Here is a 25,400-nt window from a genome sequence, read left to right as displayed (position 1 = left end):
ACCAGGAAGTGAAGTCCGTAAAAAATGCATTTACAAATTGTATATTTTACATTTTATAATTTGCTCCTGCTGAACACACCCAGTGTCCTCAAGGTAGGATGATCTTTATCCTTTAATGCCACACTGTTTCTACAATAAATCATGTTAAAGTGACAGTGTTACAGTCTAATGTTATGTAGCACACAAGACACCTCATCTTGCCGTGAATTAGCCTAATGCTAGTTACCGTGCTAGCGAACCTGGCTACTGGTTTAAACTACACAATAAAATCATTAAGCTCGGTTTAAGAATTTATTTTATTTCCCCAATGAAATATTTACCCCATTAGAAATCCATTCTTAACAACCCCTTCTCCTGGTTTTAATAAAATAAATCGTGCTTAGCTTTGTGATTCAGCAGCTAGCGCGCTAACGGACTTTAGCCGATTTTTAGCGATTTCAATGACTGTAATATTTGGACTAATCATATCTACCGAGAGAACTTGTATATTTGTTGTACTTATTTAACACTTTATTGGTTATATTAATGTGAATATGATATTTCTCCTAATAATAGTTCACCTGTTAGTGAACATGCTGCTGCTTTAAATTACACACTAAAATCCTGAACCGAGTTGATGAGCTCGGGTAACGAGAATTTAGTTTATTTCCATAATATAATATTTACCCATTTAAAAGGTGACTTTTCACACTCCTGAGTACTGGTTTTACACTAAATCATGACTAGACTAGTGATTTAGTCAGGTCTAAAGGACTTAGTTACAGATGTATGTTATCTACCTAGAGAACTTCGCTAATCATTTCATTTACACAGTTAGCATCATGCTAGTTATCGTGCTAGCGAACTCGGCTACTGGTTTAAATGACACAATAAAATCCTTAAGCTTGGTCAAGAATTTATTTTATTTCCACAATGAAATATTGACCCTGTTAGTAGGTCACTTTTAACAACCCTGACTACTGGTTTTATACTAAATCATACTTAGACTACTGATTAATCAGCTCTCGCGCTAAAGGGCATGGTTACAGATGTACACCGATCAGCCATAACATTATGACCACCGACAGGTGAAGTGAATAAGACTGATGATCTCCTCATCATGGCACCTGTTAGTGTGTGGGATATATTAGGCAGCAGGTGAACATTTTGTCCTCATAGTTGATGTGTTAAAAGCAGGAAAAATGGGAAAGTGTAAGGATTTGCGCGAGTGGATCAGAGCATCTCCAAAACTGCAGCTCTTGTGGGATGTTCCCGGTCTGCAGTGGTCAGTATCTATCAAACGTGGTCCAAAGCAGGAACGGTGGTGAACCAGTGACAGGGTCATGGGCGGCCAAGGCTCACTTGATGCACGTAGAGAGTGAAGGCTGGCCCATGTGGTCCGATCCACAAGACAAGCTACTGTTGCCCAAATTGCTGAAGAAGTTAATGCTGGTTCTGATAGAAAGGAGTCCGAATACACAGTAAATCACGGTTTGTTACTTATGGGACTGCATAGTCAGGGCGCCCATGTTGACCCCTGTGCACCACTGAAAGCACCAACAATGGGCACGTGAGCATCAGAACTGGACCACGAAGCAATGGAAGAAGGTGACCTGGTCTGATAAATCAAGTTTTCTTTAACATGGCGTGGATGGACGGGTGTGTGTGCACATGGCACCAGGATGCACTATGGGAAGAGGGCAAGCTGGCGGAGGCAGTGTCATGCTTTGGGCAATGTTTTGCTGGGAAACCTTTTGGTCCTGCCATCCATATGGATGTTGCTTTGACATGAACCACCTACCTAAGCATTGTTGCAGGCCATCTACACCCTTTCATGGTAACGGTATTTCCTGATGTCTGTGGCCTCTTTCAGCAGGATGATGCACCGTGCCCCAAAGCAAAAATGGATCAGGAATGGTTTGATGACCACAACAATGAGAATGAGGTGTTGACTTAGCTTCCAAATTCCCCAGATCTCAATCCAATCGAGCATCTGTGGGATGTGCTGGACAAACAAGTCCAATCCATGGAGGCCCCACCTCGCAACTTCCAGGACTTAAAGGATCTGCTGCTAACATCTTGGTGCCAGATACCACAGCACACCTTCAGGGATCTAGTGGAGTCCATGCCTCGACAGTCAGGGCTGTTTTGGCAGCAAAAAGGGGACCAACAGCATATTAGGCAGGTGGTCATAATGTTATGGCTGAGCGTGTGTATGGTATCTACCTAGAGAACTTCACTAATCGTTTCATTTCCACAATATCATAGTGAGTATAAAGGTTTTAATAATTATACAGTATAATATTTTTTATAGATTTGGGTGGTGGACAGGGGCAGGAGGTTTTAGAGAGTTTAATCAGGTCACATGTTCAGTGAATTTACACAATCTGACTGCTCCAATTTTTCTGTTTCTTCACAAGTTAACTAATTATCAAACTCACTGCTTTATTAACTTTTATGCATTAATAGGAAAGTTTGATATTGTGTAATTGAAGAGTCATAATTCTGAGTCACAGAAAAATAATCTATTGCAGAGCCTGTGGATGTGCTGGAGGAATCAGCAGATACTCCCTCTGTCCTCCAGGTATGTGTCAGTTAAATAGTAATATTTTAACTTCATTTAAAACCTACAGGCCACTTTTTTCTAAGTGTGTGTGTGTGTGTGTGTGTGTGTGTGTGTGTGTGTGTTTGTGTGTGTGTGTTAAGGTCATTGAGCCAATCCTGCAGCTGCTGCCCACCGAACCACACGAAGAACCTTCAGCTGTCATTCTGGTAAGAAAATCCTTCATTTATTTCCTAAAGCCAATCAATGGATTTTACAAGGTTGTTTTTACTGTAAAGAATGTTAGTATAAATCTGATATGATAAGAAGCACTTATGATCTTCATGCTCTACATTTCACAGCCGCTCGATGCTGATGAGCCGGACAGTGCCTGCCGTGATGTTCAGTGTGTGTCTGTAGTCTCCTCCCTCTCCCAGGTATTCTACACTGCTGTAACTGAGATACAAACACACAAACATCCTTCTTTACAAGATCTAATGTTAAGTTTTGTTTCTCTATTTCTGGCCAGTGGACATAAGCAGAGACATCATTGGAATGATGAGGGGTCCAGAGAGTCGGCTCTGCTGGTTTGAAAGCGCAGAGACACACTGCTTGACTCGCGAGGTAATCACAGTCTTTATTACTCTGATGAAGAGAATGGACATTTTTCAACTGACATGATTTTTAGAAGAGCACTTTTGTGAAATGTGGTTGTAGATCTTGAGTTTCATCTAATTGTCTTTTACAGGGATTCCCTTATTATACCAGTGATAAGGAGAGTTTCACTGGCATTCAGGTAAGGGATTATTCATTGTGGCATCACAAAATGTTATGAACTGCAGTGACTAATTGTGTTTGTGTGTTTTAAGTTTGTTGAGCCGAACATCCAGCTGCTGCCCACAGAACAACCTCAAGACCCTTCACCTGTTTTTCTGTTTTTTTCTAAGTGACAGAATATTAGTATGAAACTGCTGTGATCAGAAGCACTCATGATCTTCCTGCTCTACTTTTCACAGCCGCTCGATGCTGGTGAGCTGATCAGCGCTTGGTGTAATATTCAGTTCCTCTCTGCACAGGCCTCCATCTCCCAGTTCAAGGTATTCTACAGTGCAGCAGCTGAGATACAAACACACAAACACCCGTCTTTACAAGTTGTAATGTTTTAGTTTTGTTTCTCTATTTTCAGTCAGTGGAAATGAAAACATACTTCCTGGGGATGATAAGGGGCCCACAGAGCCGTCTTTGTTGGTTTAAATCCACCAAGACGAGCAGCTTGAATCACATGGTAATCACAGACTTAATTACTCTGAGGAAGAGAATTGACCTTGATGATTATTAGACGCTCACGTTTGTGAAATAGATCTTGAGTTTCAGCTTTTTGTCATTTGCAGGGATTCCCTTATGAGTCCTCCATAGAGAACTGTTTCACTGGCATACAGGTAAGGGATTATTCGTTGTGGCATCACAAAACTTTTGTTAATTGCAGTGACTAATTGTGTTCACTTTAATTTGTTCTCTTAAGGCTGAATCTGGGAGGGTTACAGAGGGTTACTAATAAATGCCTGTGTGAAATGACAGATGTTTAAAGATAACAGATTTTGCTAATATAGAAAACAGGACTCCAATATGTAAAGCTAATTTATTTTTGTATCTTTTCTACTCTGTGCAGGACCACCACTACAACTTCCTGGATGTTTTTTGAGCTGATTTTCTTCAGCTACTTTATAAATGGCTCAAAACCTCAGCCAGTAAGTGTCTTATCAGGAGATTTCTAAGCAATGTTTGAGTTTCAGAACATGGTCTATTTGATCTGGTTTTCTTTTTCCATATTTTTTAAACCTGATAAGACATTAATGAAGGCATTAATGAATCCTGTCTTTCTTTCCAAAAAGTTAAAGGGAGGTTTCTTGGAGCGCCTGCTTGCGCTCTTCAGCATGTGGGACGTGGACGTGTGGGAGCCTGCAGCAGAGCTGTACTTCACAGTGCTTATTGTAAGTGTTGAATATCTTCTGATGCCACGATCCACAAATTCTCAGGATTGTATCTTAAACTCAGTGACACTATGTTGGATGTGTGTGTAATTTGTCAATAGGATTACCTTACAGAGCTTGCTGAAGTACTCTTCACTCAGCCTCTGGAGCTCTACAGTGACCCAGCAGCCTTAGCCACCACAGTTCAGCGACTCCTCAAGCTGCACGTCCAGCTGATGATGGACATTTTGGAGGAGCTCTGAGCAATGTCTTTCCCCTTACCCACTTCATCTTTTCTTCCTCTGTTTCATTTCATCTTCTTTTCTCTCACTTCTTTTTCCTACATTGCTCAGGCTCCACACGTAAGTATGAAATCATTTTATTTCTATTTTTGATCAACTTAATATTTAAAAATTCTCTATTCTTTCGTACAGGTTTGTACAGTGAACCCCAGGACCTGAAGAAGGGCTTAACCTTAGCATTTAAGATCCCTCATCCCTTAATAATCATCCCTTATTAATCTATCCCTCTGTTCCTATCCCACTCCTCCTATTCCCATCAATAGCCTATAGATTGTAAATACATGTAATATAGAATTGTTTAGAAATAAACTTATTTGTATACTTCTTATAGACTTTGCTTAAATAAATGTTTATATTTGTTCCTATTGTGGTCTCATTCTGATTATTTTTAGCCATCAGTATATGTATAAAAGTTTCCTTTAAACGCAACACAAACTGAATTTTTCACTCATATACAGATCATTTTACAGAATTTCACAACCTTTAAATGGTTTACTAAAATGTGAAAAATAACAAATATATTATATTTTTGTTATTATATTATATTCAGTGTTGGGGAAAGTTACTTTTAAAAGTAATGCGTTACAATATTGTGTTACTCCCTAAAAAAGTACCAAATTGTATTACTTAGTTATTTTTTATAAAAAGTAATGTGTTACGTTACTTTTGCGATACTTTTTCTTAAATTTGACCAGTAGACTCGTTCTCTTTTCATTTTATACACATAGAAACCTATATGTGTTACATTACAAAGTAAACTCACAGTCCAAGTTAATAAAGACATTAAAGAGTGCAATATAGTCTTCCTAAAGTCATTCTAAAATTAGATCAATCTGCAAATGTTTTCTTCAGGTCTGCCTCCATTTCTATATATGCCTTGTCCAAAAAGCTTGTAAAGGTTTTGCGATCGGAGAGCACGGCCCTGTCCATTTCCTGATTTTGCTGATGATATTACAAAATGTCGGCGCCTTCACAGTGAAGAGTGGCTGCATCTCCTCAACAATAAATGCAGCAACCAATTTATTGAGTTCAGTCAAACTAATTGTTTTACCTGGTGGTGAACTGAAATCTAGCTTTTGTTGTTCAGCAGTAGGCGGGGTATATTAATACTGACATACATGGTTTGTTTATGTAAACTAATGTTAAATAATATCATTTAAGGGGACCATAATGTAAAGCATTATTGATTGAGACATTTCCCATATGAGTAACATAGTTATTCTACCATAATTTAAATCATATCTAAGGCTGGGTTTGATTAGGAGTGGGATTATTAGATAGATGAATTCAGACCCTCGCTGTGAAACATCACCCCCTGGACACAGGTGGACACAGCGTCCCTCATTTATTCCAAGTGTAGGGTGGCTTGAGTTCAGACACCATTAGTCAGGTGTGACAGCATTAATCATACTGCAGAATTCCTCTTCACTAAACAGCTTACGAGACAGATACCCCCTGCTGAAGAAATCTGTTTGCTTCACTTTTGTTCAGTCACACAGGACAGCTGTTCTAATCTGTATTAGGCATAAGCTTTATTAACTCCACTGATCAAAATGTTTGCTTCCAGTTCCCTTTTAGTCCTACTGCCAACACCATTTTTCCATTTTCAAGGACAGATCACATTTATCTATGACAAGAAGCAAGATATGCCACAAATGATCTAAAACCACACCATCAGCACTGGAAGCTTTGTCCAGCAACTTCCATGTACATTAGTGTCTTAAAAATCAAGTTCAGCCACAGCAGTATGTCAGAGCTTGAGATGCGTTTCCTCAAAATACCACCTGGAATCAAGTTATAAATGTTGCCTGCACAGATCAAAACAAGGACATTTTAAGACACATTGAGGCCATTTCTGTCACTAAATGAACACACTTAAAAATCATGTCTTAATACACTAGCCTTCAAAATAAGGAATGTACAAAACAGAAAAGAAATATATAAAAGCTGGACACTTTATAGCCTTGCTAAGGCCATAATAAAATATATAGTGGGGTCCAAATGTCTGAGACCACTAGTAAAAATGCTTCTTTTTGGCGTTTTTTTCTAATTTAATACATTAATTTGTTATACAGATTATATTATTTGACAACAACTTGAAGTAAAATCTTTGAAATTTATGCAAGATGCCTTTCTGAGCTTCTAGCATTTAGCATGTTGCCTTTTTTGCTTTAAATGAGTGTGTGCATTTGAGCTGCATGGACACCACAAGTTTATGTAAAACCTTACAAGCCATTTTAGATCAAATGCATCAGTGTGTCACTTGAACACATGCTTCAGTAAAAAAGATCAGACATGAGGAAAATCTGACCTTTAAATAGACACCTAGAAAGAGTACAGAATCTTAAATGAACTATTGTTTACTTTCTATATTTTAAATAGGAAAAAATGCAGTTGAAGAAAAATCCCAGATTATTAATGTGGTCACAGAATTTTGGACTTTTTTTTCAGTGGACATAATCAATACATTTATCACATTACAATTATTTATGTGAGTAATAAACCATATAAACATACTGTGATAACACTTTACATTAAGGCTCTGTTAACTTACTTTATTTACTGCATTAGTTAACATTAAAGAAATGCTTATATGAAAGCTGATACCTTCTTTATAACAGATCACCTTAGACCCTGAATCTCTTCTTGGAGCTGGATTTGATTTGTATTGTGAAATGTGAGCTGACAGAAACTTCTTAACAATTACTGGTATACTTATGAAGAACAATTTACTTTAAAATAAATAACAGAACTGTAGGATGGGAATAATGAGGATTTTAGTGTTTTAAACCTAAGTGCCAGAATCTCTTCACAGAGCTTTAACTATGCGGTATTTCAAGATAATCACAGCCACATACAGTGTGATGAGATGAAATAACAATTCTCTTGGACTCAAGGTCTGAGACACATGTATGACATTCACAGTGCTGACGAGACTAAGCATGCAGGGAGGGGCTATGGGTAACAGTGGGGGTAAGTACACACATGGGTAGAGTGTAAGTATAAGAGTATAGGGTATAAATACTGAAATCACAAAAAAGTACATTCAAAATGAAAATTATACATTATAGAAAACACAGGGTCCAAAGCTTTAAAGTGCAGTAATGCTTCTAAAAGTAACCTGAGATGAATGAAATTTAAAGTGACACAGTGTGTAGTAAGGTGTTAAGTCAGTAGCCTGTGTTATTCCTGCTGCCACCTCTGTATGATGGCCTTCTGCCTCTTTAAACAGCTGAGCACACAGACCGTCAGCCAAATATGGCAATTCTGTAAACTTTTACATTCATCCTGAAGGAAATTTCAGAGTGCTTTAAGTGAAGGAAAGTGCAGGGACAGGCCTTGTTTTCTTTCCACATCCTCCAGCTGAAATTAATCACCAGACCTAACTTATAAACACTGATTCAGATGTCTGAAACTGAAGTGTTTAAAAAAGAAAAGAAAAGAAAAGCTATTTATTATATCAAGAAGTACAAGTATAAAAACAAATTTCATTCAAGTCATTTAATTCATTTATTATTTTTATTTCATTAAGTGGTTACAGGCTGGTCTTCTTGTGAAAGTATATAAAGAGACTTAATGCATTACTTCTATACTCTGTGGTACCTGATAGTAAGTCTCCTGTATTAGGTCAATTCTCAATCTCACCACAGGATGGCAGTATCGGATACAGCTTATATAAAACAAGGCGAAACCTAGAACTACCTCATCATCATTAGATTACATATCCAACAGTGAGATTGATTTGTTGTGAGAAAGCCTAGTGCGTAAATTGATTGAAATAATAAGTTGCTGAATTTTCTCAGGAACAGTCATCTAGTTCAATTCAGTGAATGTCAGATGATGTTTGTGTGTTGCCAGGTGTGTGGTTTTTAGACCAAACAATTATTTCAGGTCTTGTGTGTGGCACATGTTCCATAATACTTCGTGCCAAGTAAGAATGTCACTTTTGAGAAGTTTTTCTCTGCTGACCAGACACAAGGAGTGAGTTTTGACCAGTACCTTGCGGAACTGCACACACTAAGTAAGACTTGTGAATTTGGAGATTTTAGAGACTCAATGGTGAGGGACAAAATAGTCTGTGGGATTCCTGATAATGGTCTCAGGGAAAGACTGTTATGTGAAGCAGCTCTGACACTGGAGAAAGCAGTCAATATGTGTAGACCTAAAGTTAACTACAGCTAGTAGTTAGTGTAAGTGACCTTTCATCTGAGGGTTTCATCAGTTTTCAAGATTCTAACACAGAAGCAGTCACCCACACGTTACACAGCATACAGATCAGAAGAGTGAATGTCAGAATGAATTTACTGAATGTCATGACTTTCTGCTGGAAAGCTTTAAAAAGGTCTGTTTGCAGGTCCGAAACCGGAGACAGTGGCTGATTTCTGGAGAATGGTTTGGGAGCACAAATCTGCCACCATAATCATGCTGACTAACATAAGAGAGAGAAAAGAGGTAAAACACATGAATATAGCACACAGTTTGCTCTGGAAATGCTTGTAAAGGTTAAATGGTTTTGAATCTGCATGTGTTTCTAGGAAAAATGCTGTCAGTACTGGCCAGAGCAGGGCTGCTGGCTGTACGAATGTGTGAGGGTGTCTGTGGAGGATGTAACGGTGCTGGTCCACTACACTATCCAGAAGTTCTGTGTGCAATATGTAAGTCTGAAATAAACAAATGAACAGAAGAATAAAGAATGCAGAATTGCAAGTATATATACCGTACACTGGCTCATGGTGATTTGTGAGGAATTTCATATATATAATGTAAACATAAATATGCTAATTCAGGCTAATTCCAGAAACAAACAATGTGATTTCTGTGGCATTTCACACTGACACTGTGGACCATATGTGTGTATGTGATGTAGCACTAAATGTGATGCCCTCTTTTATGTTTTAATCAACATGCTGGAGAGCTTCAATGTCTTTTTAGCCACTTCACTTTACTTAGCATTTTGCACAACATTTCTTATAGCACACCTTGCGGTTCCCCCCATTCCTTTGAGTAGCTTTGAGTATTCGAGTAGCTACTCAAAGGTATGGATACATACCAATACGCACAAACAAAAGTGTATGAAGACAACCAAGGTACAATAGCAATAGCCAGAAACCCAGTTTACAGGCAAAGGTGCAAGCACATTGACATCAAGTAGCACTTTATAAAGGAAACTGTGAATGATGGCAAGGTAATCTTGGAATACCTACAGAGCAAATGGTTGCTGACATTATGACAAAGCCAGCCACTAAGCTAAAGTTAAAGAGGTTTGCTCGAGATATGTTTGGTACTTAAAAGAGTAAAAGGTTTATGTTTACATCGTTTATGTGAAAGAGAAGCCTTATTTGTTATTTTGTTTTCAGGTAACTTAATAAGCTAAGAGCAAGTGTGGGTGTTAAGTATTGCACTCTTACTCGTTAGATTACGGCATCAGCCGAACTACTCTTGTTTTATTGAATGTATTACGGTTCATTTGGGTGTGATGTCATTACGTTATACAATGCACTCTATGTAAAACGTTTATAGTGTTAATGTCGGATGTACAGAGCCGATGCTTGTTCAAGTTTATTAATAAATGTTCCAAAGAAGTTGATAATGAGACGTGTAACGTTTTGTTTGTTTTCATACGTGTGTTCAAGCCCATTCAAATCCATTTTAAAACAAATGAGACAAGTCTTTAAAGAGCAAATGGTGGCATATAAAATAAGAGCTGTGTCTGTGCTTATGGTATCTGTCTGCATCTCAGTCTGTCCATAAGCTGAGGTGTTACAAACAGCAGAACTGATTACTGGAAGAGCTTAAGAGTGAACAGATATTTAGAGACTTTTCCAAGACAAAATATGAATCAATCCTACTTGAATAAATGCTATTATTTATTGAATGACATTTAATAAAACCAAGGCATTGAGCCTCAATAACTCTCCAGTAAACAGAAACAAATGACCACAACCAAAAATCCAGACATTATTCATGGTACTGAATATACATTTTACAAAAAGCTCTCTTTTCAATATTAATATCATTTATCTTCAATAAAATATCAATTATAAAGCAATAAATCGATACAAACATGAAAGACAGTTTGCAAATAGGAATAAAAAATCCATATAAAATTTTGCACCAACTATAAAAGAGTAAGCCTGAATTAAACAATGGTACATAAACAATCTGAGTCCAAGGAGTGAAAAAAGCAGTATTAGAGATTTTGAGACCAAAACAAATAAAAAGAACAAATAATCACTGAATACAAAACACAACTAGATGAAATATTGAGAAATATACAACGACGACTTTTTCTGGATTCACTGCTATGGCCATGAAACTACAGTGTGAACCTTTTGAGTCAGCAAGTATTCTGTATATTTCTAAGTAATCAGATTTGGGTAAAACAATGGAAAAAGACCAAAAATGACTTTGCTATGGCTTCACAGCTGCAGCTTGAACAGTTCAACAAACAAGTCCAACAAACTCAGCTCCAATAACAAAACTATGAAAGTGCATAGATAACTGTTAACTTTTTTATAAACAGCAGCCAAGATTAAACATCCAGCTTCAGAAGCTTATTCTTCAATGACTGCACTCTTGCAGTACACTGAGAGCCAAGGTGCAGAAATAATGTCTGGGTCACCTCGAAGGTATACTTCTTCAGGTGCTCAATGTTAAGTGCATAAATGATACCAAAAAGTAAAGCAAATGCATTTGGCAGGTCATCAACATCATCAAGCACAATTTTCTCTTCCAGCACCACAGCTATACTTCTTGTGTTTGGGTTGGTTATTGCCACATCTTCAACAAAACTGAGGATATCTACTTTGAGTCCCTTAGTGCAGGTTTCCTTCTGGACTGTGTCCTACAGAGACAACAAACTATGGGTCAAAATCAATACAGGACAAAAATAAGAAAAAGAAGAAGTGGCTTGCTCAAGGATACAATCAAGGAAGTTATGTTTTGTGCTGGGACTTGAACACACAACCTTCTTATCAGAGACTCAAAGCCATCACTACAGCTAGCTTGCACTGCTTCACTGGAATCTTTAAGTGCCATTAATTCAGTGGGAGAAATAGCTGAATCAATGCAAACTAGTTATGGTGTTGCTCTGGCATGGTTGTAATGGCTCAGTGACAGAAGGCTTGATCAGAAGGTTGTGTTCAAATTCCAGCACACTTCCAAGCAGCATTGGTTGAGTAAGACCCTTATCTTTCAGCTTAGTTGTATCCTACATCAGTCAAATGAGCAAGTGTGCTGGGTTATGTGTCATTTTATGAAACATTAAGATATTACAGCACTTTACTGACGACCCAAATTGTCAGTCAACTGCTGTAAAATTTAGAGCGTTTTGGTTTCTTATGTTCACTAATCATTAAAATATTTAATACACTTACATTTTTGTTTTAAGGCGAGTCGTTTGGGTTGTAGTCTATACACTCCCAATAGCACATTCTGAATGCCCTTAAAATGCAATTTGAGAAAGGATAGCATTCTCACAAACTTCTCCACAGGCCAGCCATGTTAGACATGACGGATAAGATAAAAAATATTACCAGATACGTTCTCAGTAGATTGTCCTCCTTTTCTCTCAGAAACAAGGGAAGGCCACAAAGTGCTGCAGATTTCCTGTGTGTCAGGATAGCAGTGGTCTAAAACACAAATAGGAAGCAGGAAAAACATGGACAAAGTAAATGGCTTTTACTACAGCTAACATTTGTAGTATGCAGTCATGTTTTTTAAAACCTCACAATTTGAAGTAAACTGATGTTGTTACCCGTTCATCAAGTCTGTCTAGGAGTATTTGAATTTCTCCTCCCAAGGCTCCACTTCTTGATCTATAGAGCTTGATCAATCGTGGTGCAAGTGAGTCCAAGTAACTAAGAAAGATCTGCCTGAGATCAACTCGAGTAACTCTGTGCATATATCTGCAAAAAATAGAAATAGTTCAAATTCACTACCCTAATGTTATGTTTGGGGATGAAAACATGCACTAAAATAAACTGCTGTAAAAATATATCAGATGATTTTTTTTTTCAACTTTTGTTTGCATAAATCTGTTAATCAACCTCAGTTCTGATCAAAACTACTAAATGTTCAAAAACATCCAGGATTTTAACTCTTTAATTGCCAAGTTCATAAATGATGTCACTGATTTGGGGAAAAACAATATATAAAGTGATTGTGGACTGGAGATTTTTTTACTTTTTATCACAGTCTTGGACATGTCAAAGATTAGTAACAACATTAGCTCTGATGCATTTTTAGTTTTTTTTGCAGCATCAGATTAAATTTTTTCTCCCTAATTTACTGTTGGTGGCTGTTTTTGCCCCATAGACTTCCATTATAACCACATTTTTTGTCTGCACAGCCATGACACTATATAATCATGCATTCTTGATTGTTGCTGGTTTTCCCTGTTGGGAAGAGGTAAAGTTTGTGATTTTTACTGTTGATGACCAAGTGGCACCATTAACCCTTTAGATAGGCCTGAGCAAAGAAAGCTTAGTTTCTGGCTTTTGTGTGTGTGTGTGTGAGTGTGAGAAAGTGAGAGAGACCACCCACCCTGGTGCAGAACACCATGGTCATGAGTTATATTCTGAAATGGGGGAGGAATGTGATCCTCATCAGCACAAGGCACCGCGAGGCAGTGGTGACAATGTTCATAAATCTGATGCAGAGTAGATATTTTACAGAAAAAATGGAAAAGTGTATCGCTGAAGGATTTTAAGGTAGTTTCAAACTGGCTTTACCATCAAGAAAAGACAAGCATTTCATACACAGGCCATACATAGGTTTAGTCTGTACTTCTCACCATCCAAAGGCCACAGGTGCAGAAATACACTTTGTTTTTGTGTACTCCATGTAGTTGTGAGGGCTGAGGTACATATTTTGATTTTCTCAGACACATCAAGGTTAGTGTGCAAAGGTCTCTCTCTAACTTTCACACACACCCACATGATAACAACTACTGCTGAACAACAAAAGCTAGATTTCAGTTCACCACCAGGTTCCCGGCTGTTATTAACTGAGCGATTTGGTGAACTCCTCGCCAGTTCTGCGGACAATCCAATAAAGTCACGTTCCCATACCGGGAGTCGAACCCGGGCCGCCTGGGTGAAAACCAGGAATCCTGACCACTAGACCATATGGGAGGGCTCCCTGGGAGAGTTGAGATCGGCGTTTTACTCGACCACCAAGCAGTTTGAGCTCCAGCGCGGTATCATCCAGAGCTTTGCATGGGAACCTTGCATTGCAGAGCACAAAATCGGCCAGCGCTGACCGAGCATTCAGCTACTCGAGCTGTCACTCCAGCGGAAGATCAGCCACTAGACAGAGCGTGGGCTGGTGTTCCTGGTGCAGAAAGCCAGCATACCTCCTAGTACAGGACTCTCCGCATTTCAGGGATTGTGGGAGGTGTTACTCTGCCAGCAATTCGGCAGCTGGAGTCTGTGGCACACCTCTGGGCTCTTAAAAGGCAGCCGAGCCAGCCAGGAGTCGAACCTAGAATCTTAAGGGGAGCGGGGTCCTACCTGCTTATGCTTTTCAAGTGACAAATGGCCAAAAGCTATACCTAGCATTCAACGGTGATGTGGAAAAGCCAATGCCGTGACCCGGCTTCGAACCAGGGTTTCTGCGGCCACAACACAGAGTACTAACCACTATACGATCGCGGCACCCCACACACCTGGGCTAGCAGGAAAAAGGAGCTGCTACATGTTGTGATATGGGTTCTGGCGCCCCTCTGGCCTGGTGCAGTGGCTTTTGATTTAGACATGATTGGAATAGTTGTAGTCTTTTTTGACACTATATCGAGAGACGAACAGATTCATACCCAAATGATACCTTCTGTGCTTTTTAAATAAAAAAAAACAAACAAATAAATTAAAAAATCCTGCAACCCGGATACACTACATGATTAGTTCTATTGACACTGGGACTGACACTCACAGACACCCAGAGAGAAAATAAGCCAAAAGAGAGTTCTCCTCAGTTCATCAAGAAGCTTAAGAATGATTTAAGTTGAAGAGGTCAATGGTACTGTGGCTTTGGTTATGTAACGTTTTGCGCAGTGAATCGAAATGAACACAACACCAACATGCTGCTGGCTGCAATCGGTGATCGTTTTCGGATTCCGTTGAGGAAGCGTTCCCGGCCGTTATTAACTGAGCGATTTGGTGAACTCCTCGCCAGTTCTGTGGGTAATCCAATAAAGTCACGTTTAACGGTAACATTATTAGCTAGATGGCATATTCTTCTGCTATGGAAACAAATTCTCCCTCCATCTTTTGATGACTGGCAGTAAGATGTTATGAGCTTCATTCATTTGGATAAAATTAGGTACACAATAAAGGGCAATACTGGCATATTTTCTGAAACTTGGGGCCATTAATTTTTATTTATTTCTGATTATGTGAATTCTTCTTCTATAGTTGGTCAGTCTAATCATTAGGATGTCCTTATAATTGTGGCTTGATCAAGTATGTGCACTGTGTATACATAATTTATATTAATGTTTTGTTTGCTGATGTAAACGATTGTGATTATATTTAGTTAGTTAGTTAGTTAGTTAGTTAGTTAGTTAGTCTCTAAACTCAAACTCAGTTTCTTCTGTACATATTTGACATACACTATTTTTGGTTTGTATAACTGTATATATATAATCAGAAAGAGGACATTCTTAAAAAAGAGAGATTTGATTTGAAACCTGAACTGCTATCAGGTCCATGCTGAACACCTTCTGACCAATCCAAATCAAGTATAAATTTTAATCTCAATACTGCACATAATTATCAAATAAAAGTCTATCAAGCTGTTATCCAAAAGTCTGAAATAATGTTTCTCTTAAGTGTTTTAATTCAAATCCATATTTTGGTGTGATTTATACACATGGGTTTGTCCATTCTGACTTTTGGACGCTTTATTATGTCCATTTTATGATGAAACAGGAAAAGACTTTGAAAATCATCTGTCATTTTCTGATCATGTTAAATATCAACACAACTAGACTGAAATATACAGGTAAGATATGCAACTAATTGAAACATGAACAGAGCAAGATATAAACTGATATCTACTGGTTTCCTGTCAGGGTTGTGGACTGTTTTCTGGCCACTAGAGACCCCCACTGCCTTTTTGTTGGTGTCCAGTCTCTGTCATTATGTCTAATAGGTGTCTCCTGTGCTTTGTTTAGGTTTGTGTATTTAAGTCACCCTTTTCCTCCACAAATACTTTGCTTAGTGTTTCCTGTACCTTGATTAAGTCTAGGTCAGCCGTGTGCTCTGTTTTATGGCCTTGTCCTTAAAAGACTTTGTGCATCTGGTATAGTTCTTTGTTTTGATTGATTGACAAGTGCTCTTTTGAATGCCTTATGGATTTATTTTGTGGACTAATTAGAATGACTTTTTGGAAGTATTGACTTTGTTTTTTGATTAGACTCCTGTGAACCTTTTGTATGCTTTTGGATTAACCTTGTGGATTTTGGGGATTTATTCTTTGGAACTACTGTCAAGTCTTTTGAGCTGACTTGTTGGATTTGTTTTGTGGATTATTTGACTTGCATTATTATCTAATTAAAGATAAGTAAACATTTCTCCAGAACTGTGATCTGGTTATCTGTATTTGTGTTCAGCCCCCTTTGATTGTGTTCAGGTTTTCTCACTAGTCTTGCCCTCACTTGCCACCATAACCTACTGTTCCTTCATTGGACCACTTTTGATAGATACTGACTACTGCAGACCAGGAACACGCCACAAGAGCTGCAGTTTTGGAGATGCTCTGATCCAGTCATATAGCCATCACAATTTGGTCCTTGTCCATACTGTAGGCTTGCCCATTTTTTCTGGTAAAAACCTATAAACTATAATGTGCTCACCATACAAATAGATGTACGATAATACTGGATTCAGGAAGCTTCTGCAGATGACAGCAGAGGAGTTTGATATCTTGCTGGGGATGGTTGGACCTCTCATAACCAAGCAGCACACACAAATGAGACGGGCAATATCCCCAAAAGAGCGTCTAGCTGTGACCATGCGGTTTTTGGCAACAGGTGGGTCTGGCAGAACAATATTTGATTCAACAAGTATTACTTTTAAGTGTGTATTGCTATATTTTATAGTTACTTTATTTCTTGTGCAGGCGAAACGTTCAGTTCCCTCAGTTTCCAATACAGGGTTGGGGTAAGCACCATTTCTAACAGTCATGGAGACCTGTGCTGCTCCTGTAGGTACTCACTGATTCCCAACATTTACTCAAATGCTGTACTTAAAGGACACATTTAGTACATTGGTAAAAAATAACTTTTAGTAAAATTAGCTTAAAAATGAACATCTGTTTCAGTAAAATGCACCAGTTATTTGTGATGGTCTGTGAATTCCAGCCTACAGTGTCAATTTTACTATGAGGTTAGGACCATCAAATTTTTTGTTCCAATCATTTTGTAATGATTTCAATCTTCAACATGGCCTTACTCAATATTCCAGATATCAAGTTGATGATTTTACAGAATGTTCTTTACATTATGATTATTTTATGTACAAAACAGTCACCAATAAAATGACTTTATCTGGGTTTTCAGTCATGTATAACTCATAACTAAAAGTAATTTTAATAAAAGTATACATATGTATAGTTTATAAATGATCTGAATGCATCTTCCACCACTGATTACCAGTAATGTACAAAAAACAGTAGTATGCTGTGATGATCAATATAGCTATAACGTCCCAGAGTATTTGTATTTTCAAGGTCACTGCTTTTTGTATTTTAATGTTTATTCTGTAATAGTCAATGAAGCCTTAAGTAATGAATCCATATTTGCAATGCTTCAGAAATGTTTTATTTTTATGCTCTGTGACAAAGAAATAATGTTCAAATCTGTTCTTCTGTTCTTTTGCTAGACCCACAACAGAGGCAGAATGGCGTAAAATAGCGCATGATTTTCAATCTAAATGGCAATTCCCACATTGCTTATTGCGCTTGATGGTAAACACATCCGTACACAGCCTCCAGTTAAAGGTGGCAGTCTTTACCATAATTACAAGTCCAGCTTCTCTGTAATAATGATGGCTGTTGTGGATGCCAATTACAAGTTCGTCTACGCCAGTGTGTATTTTGTAGAAGAAGGAAAAGTGTCTTTCTTAAAGCATGGTGCTTCTGTTATTGATGTTAGCCTTTTATGCATAGAATACTATGTATATACTGTATCTTCAGACTATACAACTTGGGTGTACTTTGAAAGCATTGAGACAGGTGTCCATGACTGTTAGAAATAGTGCTTACCCCAACCCTGTATTGGAAACTGAGGGAACTGAACGTTTCACCTGCACAAGACATAAAGTAACTAAAATATACAGTGAGGGGAAAATTATTTGATCCCCTGCTGATTTTGTACGTTTCCCCACTGACAAAGAAATGATCAGTCTGTAATTTTAATGGTAGGTGTATTTGAACAGTGAGAGGCAGAATAACAAGAAAAAAATCCAGAAAAATGCATTTCAGAAAAGTTCTACATTGATTTGCATTTTAATGAGTGAAATAAGTATTTGATCCCCTATCAGTCAGAGAGATTTCTGGCTCCCAGGTGTCTTTTTTACAGGTAAGGAGCTGAGATTACAGTAGGAGCACTCTCGGGGAGTGCTCTTAATCTCAGCTTGTTAACTGTATGAAAGACACCTGTCCACAGAAGGAAGCAATCAATCAGATTCCAAACTCTCCATCATGGTCAAGACCAAAGAGCTGTCCATGGATGTCAGGGACAAGATTGTAGACCTACACAAGGCTGGAATGAGCTACAAGACCATCGCCAAGCAGCTTGGTGAGAAGGTGACAACAGTTGGTGCGATTATTCCCAAATGGAAGAAACACAAAAGGACTGTCAATCTTCCTCTGGGGCTCCATGCAACATCTCACCTCATGGAGTTTTTCAATGATCCTGAGAACAGCGAGGAATCAGCCCAGAATTACACTGGAGGATTTTGTCAATGATCTCAAGGCAGCTGGGACCATAGTCACCAAGAAAACAATTGGTAACACACTATGCCGTAAAAGACTGAAATCCAGTAGCGCCCGCAAGGTCCCCCTGCTAAAGAAAGCACATGTACAGGCTCATCTGAAGTTTGCCAGTGAACATCTGAATGATTCAGAGGTCATGTGGTCAAATGAGACCAAAATCCAGTTCTTTGGCATCAACTCAACTCGTCGTGTTTGGAGGAGGAGGAATGCTGCCTATGACTCCAAGAAGACCATCCCCACCGTCAAACATGGAGGTGGAAACATTATGCTTTGGGGGTGTTTTTCTGGTAAGGGGACAGGACAACCGCACCGCATCAAAGGGACGATGGACGGAGCCACGTACCGTCAAATCTTGAGTAAGAACCTCCTTCCCTCAGCCAGGGCATTAAAAATGGGTCGTGGATGCAAAGAGGAGTGGGCCCAAATTCCTTGAGATGTGTGCAAACCTGGTGGCCAACTACAAGAAATGTCTGACATCTGTGATTGCCAACAAGGATTTGCCACCAAGTACTAAGTCATGTTTTGCAAAGGGATCAAATACTTATTTCACTCAAATCAATATATAACTTTTTTTGAAATGTGTTTTTCTGGATTTTTTTTCTTGTTATTCTGTCTCTCACTGTTCAGATAAACCTACCATTAAAATTACAGACTGATCATTTCTTTGTCAGGGAGCAAATGTACAAAATCAGCAGGGGATCAAATTTTTTCCCTCACTGTATACCGTACACTGGCTAATGGTGATTTGTGAGGGCTTTTATTTTTATATATTTTTATATATATATAAAAATGTAAACATAAATATGCTAATTCAGGCTAACTCCAGAAACAATCAAAGTCATTTCTGTGGCATTTCACACTGACACTGTGGACCATATGTGTGTATGTGATGTAGCACTAAATGTAATGCCCTCTTTTATGTTTTAATCAACATGCTGGAGAGCTTCAATGTCTTTTTAGCCACTTCACTTTACTTAGCATTTTGCACAACATTTCTTATAGCACAACTTGCGGTTCCCCTCTAAACTGTCCAGACACACACACACACCCGGAACCAAAATCACATGTAATCATTCATAACATCACATCTTCCCCACTTTAAAAGTAAAGCACTATCTTTGGGATTCTTTACTTCTATTACTAACTTTTAGGCAAAAAACAACCTTTTTTTTCTTTTATCTAACAGTAACACAATAGTTGCAGTTTAACTGTGAGATATTACGATCAACCTTTTTCTTTTTCAACTACCCCTGTCCTTGAAATATTTAACAAATTTCAATAAGCCTTTCAGGAGGTCTAACAGGTCATCTTGGTCTGCAAGACATCGCAGGAGAGACATTATTGTTGCAGATTTCGCTTCCACATCTTCAGCATTTACTTTTTGGGGTTTTCATTCTTTGCAGCTTTTGCTTTGCAAAATGTGTTTTGCTCCTCTTTTTTAATGGCCTGCACTGCAGCATCTTCTCTATGTAGTTCCTTGGCTTGTGCACAAGTTATTTCAGCAGGTCTACACATATTGACTGATTTCTCCAGGGTCAGGGTCTTTCCCTGAGACCATTATCAGGAATCCCACAGACTATTTTGTCCCTCACCATTGAGTCTCTAAAATCTTCAAATTCACAAGTCTTACTTAGTGTGTGCAGTTTCGCAAGGTACTGGTCAAAACTCACTCCTTGTGTTTGGTCAGCAGAGAAAAATTTGTATCTCTCAAAAGTGACATTCTTACTTGGCACGAAGTATTATGGAACATGTGCCACACACAAGACCTGAAATAATTGTTTGGTCTAAAAACCACACACCTGGCAACACACAAACATCATCTGACATTCACTGAATTGAACTAGATGACTGTTCCTGAGAAAATTCAGCAACTTATTATTTCAATCAATTTACGCACTAGGCTTTCTCACAACAAATCAATCTCACTGTTGGATATGTAATCTAATGATGATGAGGTAGTTCTAGGTTTCGCCTTGTTTTATATAAGCTGTATCCGATACTGCCATCCTGTGGTGAGATTGAGAATTGACCTAATACAGGAGACTTACTATCAGGTACCACAGAGTATAGAAGTAATGCATTAAGTCTCTTTATATACTTTCACAAGAAGACCAGCCTGTAACCACTTAATGAAATAAAAATAATAAATGAATTAAATGACTTGAATGAAATTTTATTTTTATACTTGTACAGAAGGCCATCATACAGAGGTGGCAGCAGGAATAACACAGACTACTGACTTAACACCTTACTACACACTGTGTCACTTTAAATTTCATTCATCTCAGGTTACTTTTAGAAGCATTACTGCACTTTAAAGCTTTGGACCCTGTGTTTTCTATAATGTATTATTTTCATTTTGAATGTACTTTTTTGTGATTTCAGTATTTATACCCTATACTCTTATACTTACACTCTACCCATGTGTGTACTTACCCCCACTGTTACCCATAGCCCCTCCCTGCATGCTTAGTCTCGTCAGCACTGTGAATGTCATACATGTGTCTCAGACCTTGAGTCCAAGAGAATTATTATTTCATCTCATCACACTGTATGTGGCTGTGATTATCTTGAAATACCACATAGTTAAAGCTCTGTGAAGAGATTCTGGCACTTAGGTTTAAAACACTTAAATCCTCATTATTCCCATCCTACAGTTCTGTTATTTATTTTAAAGTAAATTGTTCTTCATATGTATACCAGTAATTAAGAAGTTTCTGTCAGTTCACATTTCAAGTTAACAGAGCCTTAATGTAAAGTGTTATCACAGTATGATTATATGGTTTATTACTCACATAAATAATTGTAATGTGATAAATGTATTGATTATGTCCACTGAAAAAAAAAATCAGCTGAATCAGAATAAACCTAAGCTTTTAAAGTTTATTTGTAGAAAACATTGTTTTCCTTCTAGGATTAAGCTCTTATTAATCCTCAATATTCTTAAATGGAGGCTTGTGCTCTAGTCATCTCTTAATTTTGAGCAAACAAAACTTGCATTAGTCCACCTTCACAGGTTTTTTTTTTTTTTTTTTTTTAACATTTCACAGGCTGAAAGACTGAATTTGTCAAATGTCAGATTCATTCAATCACCGCAAAACAAAAGACTTGAAGAAACCAACTCGGGTAAAACAACAAATCTGCGCATGGAGTCCAAAATTCTGTGACCACATTAATAATCTGGGATTTTTCTTCAACTGCATTTTTTCCTATTTAAAATATAGAAAGTAAACAATAGTTCATTTAAGATTCTTAAAGGCCAGATTTTCCTCATGTCTGATCTTTTTTACTGAAGCATGTGTTCAAGTGACACACTGATGCATTTGATCTAAAATGGCTTGTAAGGTTTTACATAAACTTGTGGTGTCCATGCAGCTCAAATGCACACACTCATTTAAAGCAAAAAAGGCAACATGCTAAATGCTAGAAGCTCAGAAAGGCATCTTGCATAAATTTCAAAGATTTGCAGAAAGAAAGAAAGTTGTTGTCAAATAATATAATCTGTAAAACAAATTGATGTATTAAATTAGAAAAAAATGCCAAAAAGAAGCATTTTTACTAGTGGTCTCAGACATTTGGACCCCACTATATATTTTATTATGGCCTTAGCAAGGCTATAAAGTGTCCAGCTTTTATATATTTCTTTTCTGTTTTGTACATTCCTTATTTTGAAGGCTAGTGTATTAATTTAAGTGTGTTCATTTATGACAGAAATGGCCTCAATGTGTCTTAAAATGTCCTTGTTTTGTCTGTGCAGGCAACATTTATAACTGATTCCAGGTGTTTTGAGGAAATGCATCTCAAGCTCTGACATACTGCTGTGGCTGAAATTGATTTTTAAGACACTAATGTACATGGAAGTTGCTGGACAAAGCTCAGTCTGATGGTGTGCTTTTAGATCATTTGTGGCATATCTTGCTTCTTGTCATAGATAAATGTGATCTGTCTGAAAATGGAAAAATGGTGTTGGCAGTAGGACTAAAAGGGAACTGGAAGCAAACATTTTGATCAGTGGAGTTAATAAAGCTTATCTAACAGTTAGAACAGCTGTCCTGTGTGACTGAACAAAAGTGAAGCAAACAGATTTCTTCAGCAGGGGGTATCTGTCTCGTAAGCTGTTTAGTGAAGAGGAATTCTGCAGTATGATTAATGCTGTCACACCTGACTAATGGTGTCTGAACTCAAGCCACCCTACACTTGGAATAAATGAGGGACGCTGTGTCCACCTGTGTCCAGGGGGTGATGTTTCACACCGAGGGTCTGAATTCATCTATCTAATAATCCCACTCTAATCAAACCCAGCCTTAGATATGATTTAAATTATGGTAGAATAACTATGTTACTCATATGGGAAATGTCTCAATCAATAATGCTTTACATTATGGTCCCCTTAAATGATATTATTTAACATTAGTTTACATAAACAAACCATGTATGTCAGTATTAATATACCCCGCCTACTGCTGAACAACAAAAGCTAGATTTCAGTTCACCACCAGGTAAAACAATTAGTTTGACTGAACTCAATAAATTGGTTGCTGCATTTATTGTTGAGGAGATGCAGCCACTCTTCACTGTGAAGGCGCCGACATTTTGTAATATCATCAGCAAAATCAGGGAAATGGACAGGGGCCGTGCTCTCCGATCGCAAAACCTTTACAAGCTTTTTGGACAAGGCATATATAGAAATGGAGGCAGACCTGAAGAAAACATTTGCAGATTGATCTAATTTTAGAATGACTTTAGGAAGACTATATTGCACTCTTTAATGTCTTTATTAACTTGGACTGTGAGTTTACTTTGTAATGTAACACATATAGGTTTCTATGTGTATAAAATGAAAAGAGAACGAGTCTACTGGTCAAATTTAAGAAAAAGTATCGCAAAAGTAACATAACATTACTTTTTATTAAAAAAAAAAATAACTAAGTAATGCAATTTGTTACTTTTTTAGGGAGTAACACAATATTGTAACGCATTACTTTTAAAAGTAACTTTCCCCAACACTGAATATAATATATAATAAAATATATAATAAAATAACAAATATATTTGTTATTTTTCACATTTTAGTAAACCATTTAAAGGTTGTGAAATTCTGTAAAAATGATCTGTATATGAGTGAAAAATTCAGTTTGTGTTGCGTTTAAAGGAAACTTTTATACATATACTGATGGCTAAAAATAATCAGAATGAGACCGCAATAGGAACAAATATAAACATTTATTTAAGCAAAGTCTATAAGAAGTATACAAATAAGTTTATTTCTATACATGTATTTACAATCTATAGGCTATTGATGGGAATAGGGGGAGTGGGATAGGAACAGAGGGATAGATTAATAAGGGATGATTATTAAGGGATGAGGGATCTTAAATGCTAAGGTTAAGCCCTTCTTCAGGTCCTGGGGTTCACTGTACAAACCTGTAGGAAAGAAAAGAGATTTTTTAAATATTAAGTTGATCAAAAATAGAAATAAAATGATTTCATACTTACGTGTGGAGCCTGAGCAATGTAGGAAAAAGAAGTGAGAGAAAAGAAGATGAAATGAAACAGAGGAAGAAAAGATGAAGTGGGTAAGGGGAAAGACATTGCTCAGAGCTCCTCCAAAATGTCCATCATCAGCTGGACGTGCAGCTTGAGGAGTCGCTGAACTGTGGTGGCTAAGGCTGCTGGGTCACTGTAGAGCTCCAGAGGCTGAGTGAAGAGTACTTCAGCAAGCTCTGTAAGGTAATCCTATTGACAAATTCCACACACATCCAACATAGTGTCACTGAGTTTAAGATACAATCCTGAGAATTTGTGGATCGTGGCATCAGAAGATATTCAACACTTACAATAAGCACTGTGAAGTACAGCTCTGCTGCAGGCTCCCACACGTCCACGTCCCACATGCTGAAGAGCGCAAGCAGGCGCTCCAAGAAACCTCCCTTAAACTTTTGGAAAGAAAGACAAGCTTCATTAATGCCATGTCTTATCAGGTTTAAAAAATATGGAAAAAGAAAACCAGATCAAATAGACCATGTTCTGAAACTCAAACATTACTTAGAAATCTCCTGATAAGACACTTACTGGCTGAGGTTTTGAGCCATTTATAAAGTAGCTGAAGAAAAAAAAACATCCAGGAAGTTGTAGTGGTGGTCCTGCACAGAGTAGAAAAGATACAAAAATAAATTAGCTTTACATATTGGAGTCCTGTTTTCTATATTAGCAAAATCTTTTATCTTTAAACATCTGTCATTTCACACAGGCGTTTATTAGCTTACACAGGAGCTGAGCTCTGCTTTAATCGATTCCTGATTGGAAGGCGTCCTCAGGAATCGAATCAGGGCCTCGTAGGCCAACTGCACACCAACTGCATCCTGTTAAAGCAAACGAAAAAATCTCTGTAACTCACTTTGGCTATGGCTGAGAAACTGAAATTATTTCCATCACAAAAATGATACAGTCTTTCATCATTCTGAAGTCACCTGGTTGTTAGCTGCTGCCAGTCGCATGACCATCTTCTTTCCAACCATGAACAAGAAGTTCTGGTTGTGGATGCTGGCAAGCAGAGTCTGAATATAAGACAGCACACAATATAAAAGTTAAAGCAGAGTGGACTTTACCTGC

At 37.8% G+C, this 25,400-nt stretch overlaps 1 long non-coding RNA gene and 1 other non-coding gene across 2 annotated transcripts; both read right to left on the bottom strand.

The window, feature by feature from the left end:
• Nucleotides 1-13,855: 13,855 nt before the first annotated feature.
• trnae-uuc (transfer RNA glutamic acid (anticodon UUC)) lies at nucleotides 13,856-13,927 on the bottom strand. The gene has a single exon. It is a non-coding gene; the product is annotated as a tRNA-Glu (tRNA).
• A 10,694-nt stretch (nucleotides 13,928-24,621) lies between these two features.
• Nucleotides 24,622-25,153, bottom strand: LOC131350256 (uncharacterized). The gene is made up of 3 exons (XR_009204163.1): nucleotides 25,055-25,153; nucleotides 24,861-24,931; nucleotides 24,622-24,724 (listed from the first exon to the last, which is right to left on the bottom strand). It is a non-coding gene; the product is annotated as an uncharacterized LOC131350256 (long non-coding RNA).
• Nucleotides 25,154-25,400: the final 247 nt, after the last annotated feature.

This window comes from Hemibagrus wyckioides, unplaced genomic scaffold (genome assembly GCF_019097595.1).
Source record: "Hemibagrus wyckioides isolate EC202008001 unplaced genomic scaffold, SWU_Hwy_1.0 Contig3, whole genome shotgun sequence".
NCBI lineage: Eukaryota > Metazoa > Chordata > Actinopteri > Siluriformes > Bagridae > Hemibagrus > Hemibagrus wyckioides.
This window is presented reverse-complemented; position numbering and strand designations above follow the sequence as displayed.